The sequence below is a fragment of the Camelus ferus genome, chromosome 14 (assembly GCF_009834535.1).
Source record: "Camelus ferus isolate YT-003-E chromosome 14, BCGSAC_Cfer_1.0, whole genome shotgun sequence".
NCBI lineage: Eukaryota > Metazoa > Chordata > Mammalia > Artiodactyla > Camelidae > Camelus > Camelus ferus.
Window position 1 is genome coordinate 12,358,838 of NC_045709.1, and position 16,532 is coordinate 12,375,369.

Consider the following 16,532-nt stretch of genomic DNA (forward strand, 5'->3'; position numbering starts at 1 on the left):
AAATGAGCGACCTAGGGGGTGAGATCAAATATATTAATTGCTCCTTCTCTAAATGGCACCCCTTCACTGTTCGCACGCAGTCTTCCTAAGCAGAGACTTGATGAGACCCATTTCCTTTGACAGACACCTCAGTGGCTGCCCTTAATCACAAGACAAAGAATGACAAAGACTCAGCATGTGGGCGGTCACTCCCATTGCCACCTCCCCTGGCATGACTTACCCCAAAGCTGCTTTCAAGCCATAGAACTGTTTCCATCACAGCTTTCCAGGTACCCAATACTCATACAGTTTTTCATCCAAGGTAAGCATATTTTCCAACCTTGTCCTATAAGACAAAATAGGTTCCAAATTCTAAAGCATAGCATTACACCGTCTGGCCCCAGTCTTCCATCTAGCATCGTGGCATTTTTCCTCTTCCTCCTTTGTGCCATGCATGTAGTCTTTTGCAATGTTCATAGCACATGCTGGATGTCTGAAACATTTGTTAGACTAATATTGATACAATCTTACGAAATAAAGTTCTCTTTAAACACACCTAACATTTAAATCTGAGCCAAGTATGTTTAAAACATCGCAGCAGCACCAGAAATAGCTGTGAATTGGCTCGGAGCATTTGCCCATACATTTATTTGTATGTATTTGAGGAATAGAAAAGGTCTTTTCGATGAACGTTGGGAGATAGATTCCTGATAGAGCACAAGCTACCCGTTCAAGCCCAGCATGGCTTGAATTGCCCTTTCACACGGATGGCCCTGATGACACGGGGCCTCTCACAGCAGAGTGACCAGCGCCTTCACACGTGCGGTCAAATTTCTTCTTAGTTGTCGGGCAGCTCTCCAGACTGTAGCTGACCGTTCCAAGCCCCACGCAAACACCAAACTCCCGCCGATCCCCCAAGTTGTCTCAGTTTTACTCTCCTTGGAAAAGCCAATCACGTCATTTATCTGCTCCCTCTTTTCAGGCAGCCTTTCCAGGTAGCCTTTCCAGGTAAGCCTATTAACCCCAATTTGCCGACTTTACATTAGAATTTCAACTTCAGTTTCTTAAACAGGAGAGTGAAACAAAACAGCACCTTTAAAAGCAGAGTTGAAAAATGTTAAATGCATTTAGAGAAGAGAAACCAATTCTGAATATAGTCAACCATAGATGACTCATTCGTGCAATGGCGAGTAGAGAGCGTGGCAAGTTCATACAGGGGTGAATTTCATTCCCTGATACCCATGGAGAGGCTGGTCTGCGTCAGGCCTGAGCTGAAAGCTGGGGAGGGATGGAGACAAAGGGACGCCACTGCCTCCCAGAGCACGCAGGCTTGTGGGAACAGAAGATGGGTACTAACTGTTGTAACCCAGTTATTAATCTTAAACCTCACTCTTTAGATGATATTTTCATCTAAAACCTTTTATTGAGCATTTACTGTGTGGTGGGAAATCATTTCACCTGGATTACATCACTGAAATCTCATGGCAATTCTATAAAGTGGGTGTTACTCTTTCCCCTTCAGAGATGAGGCAATCGAAGCTCAGAGAGCATGAGTAACGTACGGTTCAATCAGCTAATAAACCCATGCTCACGAGCAGCAGAAATTAATCACTGGAGTTATATTTGTAGACAGACAAGCCTTGAAAACATTAAAACATAGTAACATCGCCAAGGATACAAATAATCCTAAAACCGAATTGTCTATTCCTGGATAATAATAATTCAAAATATTCCAAATATGTGGTGGTTGGTAGTTGATACCCCAAGAGTTGCTTTTTGTTCAGAGTAGTTTCTTTACCAAAATCTTTTTAAAACAAATAAACCCATTGGAAAATATTTTCAAAATCTTTTTTTTTTTAAAGCAGCAAAAATAAATTTAGACGCAGCAAAAATGATTGTCGATCTTGATCTCAGCACAGGATTTATCTTCATAAATAAGCCAGGATGGTATGTGGATGTGTGGTCAAAAGTGATAAGATTATAGACTATCAACTAGAAACACAGTCACAATAGTGGAGTCTGGGAGTGCAGATTTCTTAGATTTGGCATATTTGAAATAGCTTTATTATTATTATCAGTGTTTCAGCATATTTTGAAAGCGGGAACAGTGGGCTAGGACAGAATAATACTATCACTGTGGGGGGCTGGTTTCTCTGTAACTTCCAACACAGGAACAAAGTATGCATTCCAATTACTTCCATTAAGAAACGGCAATTGCTAAAATTTGGGGAATACGCCTCTTTTTCTTTTTCTTTTATTAAAATTTTTTAAATTGAAGTATAGTCAGTTTACAGTGTGTTAATTTCTGGTGTACAGCACAGTGATTCAGTTATACATATACATATATATTCCTTTTCATTTTCTTTTCCATTATAGGCTATTACAAGGTATTGAATATAGTTCCCTGTGCTACACAGTAGGACTTTGTTGTTTATCTGTTTTATATATAGTAGTTAGTATCTGCAAATGCCGAACTCCGAGTTTATCCCTCCACCCTCCATATCACTCCACCCCTCCTCTCTTTCAGTGAAACTTTTCTAGAAGCCGTAGGATGGGTGTTGTTGAGATCCTGAGAACCGTCTTCACATACTGAAGGTGAAGGACTGTGGTTAGCCACAGAGTGATCCTGGCCTTGAGTTTTGTCTGCAATCTGGTTTGCACAGAGGCCAGAAATAAGAAGGTAGAGTCAAGAAAAACAGCTGAACAAAACCTAAACTTCCTTTCAAGAGCTCCCTGCACAAATGCCAAAAAAAAAAAAAAAAAGAAAAGAAAGAATGGACCCCAATTGGAAGATGGCTCAAGAATTCCATAATCCAGATTTCCCCTACCCGGGAAACAATAATTAGCGTGGACGCATGTGGACCAGAAGGCCCTGCAGCATCTTTGGGAAGAAAAGAAAACCAAGAGACTTGAGCTGCACTAACAAAGTCAATCAGCAGAAACTGGAGTTTTCAGTCCAGGGTCCCAGACGCACCAGAAAGAGCAGACCTCTGTGAGCACGCACACGCCTGTGCTGTGGGCCTTGGGGGGCCAGGGCAGAGCTGAAGGAGGGGACAGGGTAGCATCGTTTAGTGGGTAAGCAAACCTGCCCCAGAGGTAGGCAAGGCATGTTCAAGTAGTGCGAACGCTTTTAAACCTGGGGGGAGAAGCAACTGTCATTTAAATCTTGGAATAGGATCTATTTAATAGGATTTACTCATTTGTTGTATGTATACACGTGGCCCAAAGTGCAAAGACACAGGATATCAACTAGAAACACAAATTCGGTGATTGGACTTCCACCAGCTGTGTGCCCTGGAGCACTTGGCTTTACTTTTGTCAGCCTCAGTTTTCTCATCTGTAAAATGGAGATGTGAGAGGACTTAATTCATAGGCTTCTTGTAAGCAGTGAGATAAGACTGACACTGCCTGGCCCTTAGTAAGTATTTCATCTCGTTCAATGTTACTGTTACCATCATTGATCTACATTGTATATTTAGACCATAAATCTTGCACTTAATTTGCTGTGATTTGCCAAGTCTTTGAAAAATTCCTGTCTGTCTGTTTACCCCTCCATTCCCTCCCCAGCTATTTTCTGACACTGAAGAATTTACCTGGGATGTAAATGAAGTCTCATTTCCTGAAACTGAAATAAGTGTGTCTCCTAATGGGTTCCTCCTCACACATTTTCAGAAGATCTTTTTCCGAAATCCCACCAGACGTTCTCCAAGGATGACCTAAACCCAGGTGGTCAGTTGGTCCTATAGGTTCCAACCAGAGAAAACAAAAAAGTGAAACCTTCTAGGGGGCAGAGAATCTCCTTTTGTGATCCTCTTCCACAGGCCCTAGAACCCAGCTCTCGTGGCAAGTGTCAGCGTGGGTGGCCGGCCAGCAGACGTGGAAGGACGGTGGGTGTGAGAGGCTGGCTCCTGTCCAGCGTGATCTCTTCCTGATGTTCCAGAGACAGGCCAGGTAGGCAAGCAGGAAACAGAAGATGACTAGACTCCAGGAGGATTTTCATTCCATTTGGATCACCTTGAAGGGATACCCTAATCTATACCCGTGTTTCCCAAACAGAGCTTATGGGGGATCCTACGGAGCACAGAGATGGGTGCTGTGGGGTGTGGCAGGATGTTTGGCTCGCCTTCCTCCCGGGAGCCGGGTCAGCATTAGCACCGTTCTCCCCGCCCCCAAGCCCTGCTCATACCCAATCTGACCTTTCACCACTTTTCCTCCTGCCATGCCCTTCTGTCATGTTATCTCCACTGCACCTCTGTGTTAGACGAGGGTGCTTACCTTGGCTGTACCAGGTCCCACCTTCAATCAGGATGTTCACCAGGTGTTTCAAAATCATCTTAGAGGAATGCAGGCTGTGCTCCAGGACGACCCTCCCTCCCTCCCTCCTTCTCTTCCTCTCTGCATTCCTGCCAATATGTGTATTGACTGCCTGCTATATGCCTGGCACTAAGACTTTGTTAATTATCTGGGTTTAGGCTAAGCTTTTAAATTTAAAGATGACAATAAATAGTGTTGAAAGCACCTTGAAAGGGAAGAAAATTTGTGGGAGTGTTGAATAAACGCACCGGAGTTAGTTAGAAAAATTGTGAAATGATTTGGGCTCAGATAAGTTTAGACTTAACGGTAGCACCGGGGCAAACAGCAAACCACTGAGAGTAGGTGGAGTGAGAGCGAGTGAGCAGAGAGAGCGCAGCAAATCACATCAAACGTGTTTGCTGATATGCCTCTCCCATTCGTTCTGAGCTGTGCCAAGGACTGTGGGCGCTGAGAGAAGAGTGGAAAAGATGCTTGGGGGGGTCTTAAGGCAGGTGCCACATTGGAACTGCTGAGCACTGCAGCCCACGTGGGCTCCCGGGATTCCCAGCCCCTCCTGAGGTTTAGCGGTCTCCTAGGAAGGAGTCGGTTTCCTGCAGTGAGTCAGCCAGCATCGAGGAGGACTTTCCTGACCTCAGCTCCCAAGCGGCTCCCTGAGACTTCACTACTGAAAAGGGCACTGGAGTGTAACACCACCAGAGCCCACACGTTATTTATTTTGGGGGTATTAAGGGACATTTTGACCGAAAGTGGCCCAGCACCCATGGAAACCCTGAGTAGTGGCTTGGCATCTTAGGGTGCTGTCTGCTGTGCCTCGTGGAAGGCCCTGGAAGGGTCAGCTTCAGTCTGGAAATCAAAAGAGACGGATATTAATGTGAAAGTGTAACCCAACTTACTCTCTTTCTTCTAACAAATGCCCCAAACTCACAGCAAAAGCACGTAACCCCCTTGGATATCCAGATATATTGCTTAAAGTCAGTTTGCTTTTATTGGTTTAATTCTGTTGGCGCTGGACGTTGGAGGCACAGTGCAGAGCTACAGCGCTTTGACAAGTATTTTGAAGATCTCAATACTTTGCTTTTTCTAGTCCCACTCTTTTTTTCCAGTGGAGCCTAATATCTTCCAGCCCCAGGCTTGCGAGCCCATGTTCGTCTCTGTGACTGACCCCATAATATTTACTTCTAACATTCATAAAAATACCCTGCATGCCAAAAGCTGCTGGCTGCAGGAAAGCGATAAAATATAAAAATATTTAATCAGCCAGTGGGAATTCCCTTACATGGGAAATCAAAGGCTCCCTCAGAGGCCCGCAGTGACCTTGGAAGACCGGCAGATTCAAGCCACATTGAAGGATGTCAGCAGGAGGGGACGCCCGCGGAGAACCCACTCGGATCAGGGCCCCTTCACACCCTCCGGGAAGCGGCCTGAGGGAGGTCTCTGCTGCACTGTCCCGGGGCCCCAGGCAGGTGTGTCAAGGCACTGTGTGGCTTTACCACGGGGTTTCTGTAGCTTGTCGTGTCTGCCCCAGGGCCATCCCGCCATGGGACACCTACTCTGTTCCTCTCCCTTGCTATGTGCAGGATTTAGACTGTTTCTCCTAAAAGCGGCACCTTGGACGTTTTCTCTGGCTTTTTCTGTTGCTTTTTCAGTTTCTGTTTTTCCCAGCTTTCTTGAGATATAATTGACGTATAACATTGTGTAAGTTTAAGGTGTACAGTGTGATGGTTTGATACACATAGATGCTGTGGAATATTTACCACCAGAAGGTTAGTTAACACACCTTCGGTGTTTTAGGGAAGAAGTTCTACTGCGGTGGTGCAGGAGGTGATGTGGGGGGAGAAACACCCCAGGGGAAGGAGGTCTGGAATCCAGCCTTCACTCTGCTGCTGCTCACTTGCCCAAGCCACTGCGCATCCCTGGAAGTTGGATGTATCTGTGGTCATTGGCCCTGGTGGTTCCAGGAAGCACCCCGAGCTTAGAGAGGGGGTGACGTGGAGTAGCTGGGTGTCTGGCCCCTCCCTATGTCAATCAGTTCTGTCTTATTGATACTACACTTCGGGTTATACATAATCTTTAATTCACAAAAAGTTATCTTACTGTTAAAAAGAAAAATTTAAAAACCACTGGACCAAAAAGAGACTCCAGTTCCACGTTAGCATTATCTGGGTCTCAGTAGTATCCCAGACTCCAATTTCCCTTCCCACGGCATTCCCCACTAAAAGCTGGTCAGAACTCATTTGAAGCTGTCAGGGCATAAGCACCCGGCCAGGGTCCATCTGAGAGGTGAGGCTGTGGGGCACGGCTCAGGGGCGCCACCGTGCTTTTGCGCAGGATGGTGCAGGTCCATGAGCTACAAGCTGAGCCAGTTGGCGGGGTGCCTTTCTCTCCTTTGGGGTTACTTTCTACAAGACTGGTACCAAGGCTGCGTACTGAGTCCTGATGGTTCGCCATTTTTTTTTTTTTTTTAAAGGAATCAGTGCCCCTCCCAGGACTCAGGAAATCCTGGAGGGTTGTCCTGGGACACATGTGAATGACAGGCAGGAGGACAACAGAACCACTTAGCCTCTCGCTCTGATGCTTTGCTATGAGGCTTGACCTGAGAGGCTCCTTCCCAGAGGCTGCTCAGGACTCGATGCAAATGCATTCCTGAGAAGTCTACCAAAGGAGCGGATCCAAACCACAGCAGGGATTGCCACCAGCACAGCTACACTTCTCATACCTTCCTTTTTTTTTTTTTTTTTTTTTGCTCCAAAAGTCTCATGTTAAGCTACGCAGAATGATTTCAGATTATTCCATTAACACATCATTTTGTCATTTAATTCCCATTTATCATGCTAGCTGTCCCACCTAAGTTTTGTCCTTGATTCAGTGTCTGCCAACAAGATAATACCGACTCAAAATTCTATTACCAACTCACACGAAAGGTGACAAAAGCAGGTTTTGCTGGCAATGTGTAAAGAACATTGCAATCCAATTGCTTAATATTACCTAGAATCCTAGCAACAAAAGATAGTTCTCATTAACATGTTATTGTTTGTTCTTCTGCAGTTTCTCCATGTGTACAGAACATTTTTTACAGTGATAAGATCATATAATGCACAGTTTCAAAATCTGCTATTTTGCCTTTAAACAACATAGCCTGAACATTTGCCCATGTTAATAGTCTACAATATAATTTTTAATGGCTATATAAGGTATATAATTTACTTACCTCATTTCTCAATTCTCGTAAAGTTGGAAAGCTGTTCAGATTGTAACTGCTCAGATGTTACAATTTTTTTAACATAAAAATCCTGAGATGAATATGCTTATATCTTCATCCTCATTCTTGTAGTTGGAATTCCATTGACAAAAGGAGTGTTTTTAATAAATATTAAATATTTTTAATAAAGTTGCCAAATTGTCCTCTAGAAAGATGAATCTATACTTCTGCCACCATTTTTGGCTCAGTTCCCTACACCCTCGCCAGCACTGGGTATTAGCATTTTTAATCTTTACCAATTAATAGAGGAGACTCTGTACCTTATTCTTGCCTTCATTTGAAATTCTTTGTGTTGTAGTAAGAGTAAAGGTTGTGTCAGACTGTACTAACCATCTGTATTCCTTCTTTGGGTAGTGCTCATTCATGTCTTTGCCGCTTTCCTTTTGGTGCACTTACTTATTTATCATTGATTTTTAAGAACTCATTATATATGAAGGGTCTTAACCTTTTATCTGACATATATGCAACAAATATTTTTTCCAGTGCTCTAAGCCTAAAAAAGTTGTTTAGGCTATTCACACTAAAAATGATAAAAACTATTGATTGTTTTAAAATTGTATTTGCTTTTCATATGCTCAAACAGTGCTTCTGCATTCCAAAGATCATATACTGATTTTTTAAATCTAATATTTGTCTTCTTTCCATTTCACATCGAAATTATTAATTAATCTGGAATTTGTATTGGAATAAGGTGTGAGATAGACTTCTGTCCTCTCAACCAGATACTGTGTCCTGGCAAACCTTTTCAGCTCTTCCTTCACAGCTCCTGCTGCATCTAGCTCTCTCCAGTTGCATAAACAGATAATTTTAGCACAGACATTGGTCTGCTCTCTAAAACCAGGCTCCACTTAAAGCTAGTCAAACTGTTCAGAAGGTCAGGGCAATTAGAAATGTTAAGTCCCCTTATGATCTTGTAATTAAGAAATAAATACATTTTCATTTAGTTCATCAATTGTGATACACTAGTTCACAGTGTTGAAATGGACTTACGATTTACTAACTCCAAAAGGTCACTGTTGGTTGCTAGGAAGCAGGATTTCTTTACCCTGGGTTTTCTTCTCAGGTCTCTGTATTACCTCGTACTAAGCTCTGCAGAAGCTCCATCGTCCAGGCAACTCCCTGCTGCCTGTGAGCCTTCCTTCAAAGTAAACCCACGTGGCTACAACAAATTCACTCCTCTCCAACCATCACAGTTCCATCCTTCAGACTGCTGTGAAAGTCCTGTTTTTCTCCATCAGGCTTTAACGGATTGCTTATGCGAGAACTCAAGGACTTTCCTGCCTCCCTGTCTTCATGCACTTCTGTGAAGTTTCCTGTTCCCACCCACACCCAATTTTAGTCACATCCACCACGTATGGAGACTGAAGGTTTTTAAAAAACACACAATTTTTTTTAGAAGACTTTTAGATTAACTAAAAAACTTAAGACGATAGCCCAGAAAATTCCCATACATGATTTGTTTTTTTAAATGAGAATTTCTATAACTCTTCTACATCAGCCTGTCTTTTAACTTAAGTAGACATCAGGATGATTTCACCGTGTAGATATTTAAGAGTGATTTACTTTTAAAATATTAGCTCCTGGAAAACTATGAAATTCCCTTTTAATAGTGCCATGTTTTCATTGATGCTAAATGCTCTTGAGGGTTTTTGATGCTGCTGCTGCTGATAACGAGGATGAAGACGGTGAAAACTACATATTTCTGCTCTTGAAGATACTCTTTTGAGGTAATGATGCGGAAGTTTTATTTACTGCTTATTTAAATAAGTCTTTCTTTCCACAGTTCTGTTCCTCCTTTAATATGAAGACATTCCCTTGGTGCTACTTTGCTTCTTTTTCTGTTCACCTAGTTTTAGATACTGTGTTTTAAAAAGACCCTGATGCTGACACCACATGTGGATTATCAATTTCCATAGCGGCATAATATTTTTCTAAGCGATCCTCTCTTCTTAACATACATTGGCATTTTATTTGAAGAACAAACAATTCATGAATGCCCTTTGCACAGATACATTTATTTATATGTTTGCTGCAATGCCTAAATCTGTCCGCAAGTTTGAAAGCAATTCAGAAACAATTGCCATGTTTTGGTAGCCTAAATTGGGTATCCCAGGAGGCATAATTTGAAATTTTTGAGATGTATGTTATATTTAATTTTGCAGCAGAATGCTTAATTTTCCTTATTGTGTTAGGTGTTTTCTCAGAATTTTAATTTTCTCCTCTAGGTTACATTTTAAACAAAAGCGGACAGGAGCTATCTTACCACTTTGCTAGTCTCCTAGCTTGCTAGGTAAGTTACCAAATGAGTGTTTTTTCAAAAGTGGCCAAAAAATAGCAGAGTGTGAAAAAGAAGTAACTCTCTTTTCCTTGAATGTATTTTTATTTGTTATTGTTGTTGGAAAAGTGTGATTAAAACAAACAACAAAAAGCTCTACTGGGACCATGAATGCCCACGTCACCGAGGCACTTGAGAATAGAATTTCCTTCCAGAACAAGATGTGACCTAAAGGATCAAAGATCAGCAAAGAACCTGTGAAAGTAAAGGAGTGGATAACCTGGGCTGCGCGGCTGAGACCAAGAAATCCCTCATCAACCTCGTTCTGCAAAGACGTGAGAACTGGAGGGACACTTCTGATAGAAAATAGTAATTCAGCGCATCCCCAAATGGATTCACTTCCTTGGAAATATGAATCTAAAATGATTCATTCACTGCTGGGCATTAGTGAACTGATGTAACGTGGCCAGGTTCCAGAGAACGTTAGCACTTGTCTTCAAAGCCACATGGCTAGACACTGACTTATTATTATAAACAAAGGACTCCAGCATCACTTGCTAGATGTAAGTTCCATGAAATCAGCATCACATGAACTCAAGTATCAAGTACATGTCTGCCCGTTCAGAGACATCTCCTCATTCATTCATTCATTCATTCAATCAACCAACATTCATTGAGCACCTACTATATGCCAGGAACTGTCCGAGGCACTGGAGTACAGCAGTGAACAAACAGTGAAAGTTGGTTAGATAATGAACCTCATTCAAACAGAAAATATTTACTGCAGGACAAACAGGATGGAGTGAAAGACCAAGGACGAGAGCTTTAGGTGTCACAGAACATCAGGACAGGTAGAGGACACATCTGGGCTGGGCGTCCAGAGACAATTCTCTGAGCAAGGTGGGATGTATATTCTTACCCTTAGAGGTCAGGAACTGTGTGTCTATGTATCTGAATATGTATATTTTGGCAGGCTGAATAATGCCCCGCCCCAAAAGATATCCACATTCTAACCCCTACAACCTGTGAATGTAACCTAATATGGCCAAAAAAAAAAAAAAAAAAAACCAAAAAAAACTTCCTAGATGTGATTAAATGAAGGGTTTTGAGTTGGGGAGATTAACCTGGATTATCTGGGTGGAACCTGTGCAACCACAAGTCTCCTGCAGGAAAGAAGTAGAAGATAGACCACAGAAGAGGAGAAGGCAACATGACCACAGAGGGAGCGACTGGAGTGATGTGGCCACAGACAGGGAACACTGGCCATCAGAGGCTGGGAGAGGCAAGGAACAGACTCTCCCCTCGAGCTTCTGGAGGGATCATAGCCCTGCTGACAGCTTGATTCCAACCTAGTGAAACTGAATGGGGACTCCTGACATCTAAAACGATGAGAAGATAGATACTATTTTAAGCCACCCAAGTTTGGGGTAATTACTTACAACAGACACAAGAAGTTAATACATGCCTGTCACCACCAGCACATGTGTGTGCATCTAACATATCCATTTGTCCACTAGGTATCTCTGTGTAAATGTCTAATGTCCAGAACAGAGTCTTGATTAGCATCCTAAACCAGTCTCTCTCCTGATCTTTCTCATCTTTGGAAGCGGCACAACCATCTACCACTTGCTGAGGTCGAAACTGGGAATCATCCTGGATTTCTCTGTCTCCTTCATCTCAGTCTCACTCACAGTTCCAAACAATCATCAGTATCTCCAGGTTCTACCCCCGAGATATATCTTGAGTCTGGCCCCTTCTCTACCCTCAGTACCATCACCCCAGTCTAAGCCATCATCCTCTCTTGCCTAAAGTACTGAAGTGGCCTCCAAACAGATCTCCCGTGTCCTGTCTTGTTCCCTGGAATCTGTTTTCCAGGGCAGTCAGAGGAAACTTTATAAAACAGACAGTCTCTCTACTGTCTCTGTTCTCTGTCTCTCTGTCTCTGCCTACCTGTCTCTCTCGCCTTGTCTTTTCTCCCCGAACATTAAATATTGGAGTCCTTGGTGCCTGGTCCTAGGCTGTAAGAAACGGTGTTAAGTACCATTATAAACGTTAAATAATATCAAGCCCTTTAAATACCATTTGTATATAATAACAGCTCCTTCCCAGATCCCTCCTTTGAGTTCCACTCCTCCAGTGCCTCCTGACCCCCTCCAACCAGATGTTCCCATTTACACTGGCACTCTTCATTTCCAGGCTCTGGGAAACTGCTTCTCTCCGGTTTTCCCTGTGTCAGTAAAGGACAGCATTATTCACGCAGCAGCCTAAGCCGGAAACCTAAGGAGTCATGCTTGATTCCTCCCTTTACTAACTCCCAAATCCAATTCAACAGCAAATGTTTTATTCTCCAAAGTGTAGCCCAAATATTTCTATTCCTCTCTTTCCCCTGCTGCCACCATCCCACACTTAGACTAGCCTAACTGGCCAATCCCCGAGTCCCGGCTTCAGCTTATGGGCCACTCAATTCAATTCAAAAGGCTTAAACAATCAGGACATTTTGTGATTTCACATAACAAGAGAACTCATAAATTGAGCAGTCCCGAGGTTTCAAATTAGTAGATCAAATATGCTATCAAAGACTGAATTTCTTTCTTTCTGTCTTGTCTCTGTCGGACTTGAGGAATAAAGGGAACCCGTGTGAACCTGAATTCATGCTGCTTGCTGTGTCTTAATGAAGTCCTCTGTCTCTGACCGAGAGTCTCACGTCTTCTGGCAACATGCATGAAAGTGTGACAGGCCAGCTTGTTACTTTGCAAGAAGAATAAAAATCTCAGCCCCTTCCACCAGTGACATGAGAACTAGAATCCCTGTTCTGTGTACTTGTAGCTGTAACCTCTTTATTCCCTGTGGAATCCTTCTGCTCTGATGCTGGCAACTTGCTTCTATGACCTCTTCTCTGCAGCCATGCTGTGTCCACACTCCTGGACAAAACTTTCTCCCATGACCTGAATCTAGTCATGAACTTCCAACACCTGCTCAATATTTTCAGGCAGGTCAAGTTCCAGACCAGCCCTCTCCAAGCTTCTCCACAGTATCACGTTATTAACCAAATACATTGTATATAACCTAATCATTTACAACACGAACAATGAGGATTAGCTGGCACCGGATGTCAGCACTGGGTTGACACATGTCCACATTTGAGCCTTTGGTGCCATAGGTGGTTTTGTTAAGAGAGGACAGGAAACCAACCTCCCTCTCCGACCCGTACGTAGCATTCTGACTGGTCAACCATTCACAAAATGTGATAGAACTCAAAGATGAACGTAAACCAATAGGCAGCCTCTGGGGCCACCCAGGTAGCTTGGAAAAGGCAATACAGTGATGGTAATTGAATCAAGAAGGGGGAACGTTGCCATCATCCTTTGGCCAGACATATTCCAGACACTGCACAGAGACAGTTTCCCAGTCTGCGGGGATGGATGTCAGCATTCTGTGAGCACTCGTGTGCAGATTGCTTGGCATTAACACCGGGGCAGTGATAGCCTTCATACTCATTAAGGTGATGTGTCTGACTGAAATTGCCACTCTCGTGGAGTTGGCTTCACATCTAATAGCAGTATTTATCAAAGGGATAATGATCGTATTAATTGCAATTATAAAAAGAGTGCCTCACCTTGATACCTCACTTTATAAGTTACGAAGAACTTTTCACATTAGCTCACGTTATCCCCACAGCAACTCTTTGAGACAGGTGCTCTCCACTCCACTTGGTCACTTTTAAAACAAGATGGTTCCTACACTTAAGGTTTATGCTTTTTAATGTATGTGCATTTTATATCAAAAATTAAAAACTGGAAGCAAATATCCAATTGTAGTTAACAATACATATGCTGAAGTATTTGGGGGGAAATATACTAGTCTCTGGAAACTTACTTTGAAATCTATCAAAAATAAAATAGATTGATGGTTGGATGGGGGTTCGTGTGCGTGCACAGGCACGTGGTGAAGGAAGTAGAGCAAAGGTGGATGGTAGCGTGTAGGTGACGGGATTGTTCACAGTAACAGTCTTTCAGCTCTGCCTTTTGATTGAAATCTTTAATAAGTGTTTTGGGAAAAAATAGAGGCTTAGAAAGATTAAATCTGCCTTTGGGTTACAGTCTGAGGCTGGGCTGAGACCCAAATCCACTTCATCTGATCCCAGTTCCCAAATCTAATGGGGATATTTAAGAAAATCATTATTGTTCAGTGTTTAAAGGAAGGCAGTAGAGCAGGTAGGTACTAAATTCTGGTTCGATAAGACCTCTGCACCGCCAGGGCCTGCTCTCCCACACAAGGGACGGTATTTAAGTATGGAGACTGCTGTTTGCAATGTGCCTTGATTCAGCACAGGGAGCTCTGCCCACTGCGTAGCAGTCCCTGTGGGGTATCTGACATTTATTGCAATGATGCTACATCGCTCAGCACTGTCGCTTCTCCTAAGGGAGTCCTTTCAGAGCTCTGAATACGCCTGCACATATTCTCAATGACAAACCTCTGTCCTTTTAAAGGATTCAAATGTCACCTGAAGCTCAGTTAGATGAAGAAAACGCAACGCTTACGATATTATCTCTTGGTAAAGCTACCCCAGTAGATTCAAGGCATAAAAGGAAGTTTTTTGTTGGGTTGGTTTTGTTTGAGTAAATGAGCGAGACCTCTAAACTAACAAAACTGTTTTTCTTGTACGACACAAAAATGATCTCCGGAACCCACTCTGCACCAGTGTTTGGGGCACTGGCACCATCTCACCCATGACAGCACTCACCAACCTTCATAGTAACAACATAGTCAACGTCGGTCTCCTCCAATAGCCTGAGAACTTCATGAGGGCAGGGACCCTGGAAGCTGGCTCGCTCTCCCAACACAGGGTCTGTGGTTTTAACTACAAAAATAATAAAAGAATGAGTTAATGAATGAATTAGTAAATGAATGGGCTGATTCTATTAACTAATTTGAAAGTCTGTGACCCTTTGACAGTTTCTGGCCCAATATTCTATTGAAATTTAATTTCTTCGGTACCCCATTCCGCATATGTTATGCCATGCAGCGATGAAAAGGCAGCAAGGCCACGTATAAAGCTAAAGGGTTCTTTGTGGATTTTCTTTTTCTGGCTTTTAGTTACCATGAGTAATTTTTGGTTTCTATCCTTGAATTTTCTAAGCGTGCAATTATATCTTTTGTAAAATGAATTCATGCTTTTCTATGTTTGCCATTTTTTTTTCCCTCTTCTTCACTAGTGGTTGCTAACAGTCCACCTCACGGGAAGATAAGCAGTGCTGGTGGGCTAGGCCCTCAGGTCCTGCTGCTTTCAACTTTGTCACTAAGTACAATGGTGACTCTTAAGTATGCAGTGTTTATTGCGTCCACAAATAAACATTTTATTAATATAAATTTAGAGTTTTATTAGTAAATGGATTTGAATATTACTGAATTTCTTCTCAGTGATTTTTAAGCCAGTGATGCACTGGACCGTGTTACTGGCTACTGGGATGAAGTGATGCAATGGGGATCGTAATATCTACCATCTGTATTGTGTGAGGACTGGAGAAAACAGACACACAGAGCCCCTGGCAGTGCAGGTTACGTGGTTAAAGATCCCCTTCCCTGGATTCTGTTCGGCTCTGGACCACTGACCACAGCTCCGTCCAGTCCCAGTCCCTGCCCCTGCTTAGGGCTTGCATGTGGGTTTCCATTTCCTGGTTTGGCACACCTCTGGGTCCTTGGGTTCCCTGTCTTCCTTCATCCCGGCATCAGAGTGGGCTTTTTTCTGGACTCTGGCTATTGCTCTGGGTGTTCTGAGACTCAGCTCCTCCCCTGTTCACGTGCCCGCCCTTCCCTTGGTGGGTCTCTAGAGTTCTCCCCTCCAAGAGCCCTCTGGACTGCTGTCAGTTGACACCAGGGGCCAGTAAACAGCTTCTTGTGAGACCTGCCAGATGGATGCCCTTAGGTTTGACAGCAAAAGACAGAAAGTAATTGTTGCATCAACAAATCAGACAAATGTGCTTTATTTAAAACATGAATAACTTCTCATAAACAGTTATAGACAATCCCCAAAGTGCACAGCCTCACTGGTGACCATTTTCCAAGAACCAACTGAGATCTGAGTTAGAGGTGTCTGAAAGCTTAAATTTATTTGCAAATCATTGGTGGTATTTTAGCAAATTTCTGCAGAGAGTCCTGTGTTTCATTAGAGCATATACTGAAAACGCTTTGTTAGCAAATGTAGTTTATCAATACAGTGCAGATAAGTGTTCACTCACTCCTTCTAGTCAAGAGCTTGGAAATCCACTGTTTCCTTTAGCATCGTAGCTGCTGAGATACTTCGATAAAAGTTTGTACTGTAGTGATAAAAGCCTGAGGTTTCTAGTACGACCATACCAACTGTCCTCATGGGGTCTTTTCTAAATTAATGAAACTAGGTTTGCGTTATTTAGACTAGCCTGGAACTGCGGATGCTACGATAAAGAGTTAACACTTCATTTTTAAAGTGTAGGCATTTAGAGAAAAATGCCAGTTGCCTAAAGGCATCAATTCTCCTTCATCCAAACTGTAATTAGGCTTTGAATAATCCTTCTCTTTGACGTATAAAATCATATCTTTTCAAGAGAAAAGAAGTCTTAGATTGAGTGCTTTCGACTTCAGTAGAAGTAAAGAAGGGTTCTAAATTAAGACTTGAAACCTTTAAAACTGACAGAGGGAAGAGCCCAAATTGTCTTTGTGTTACCA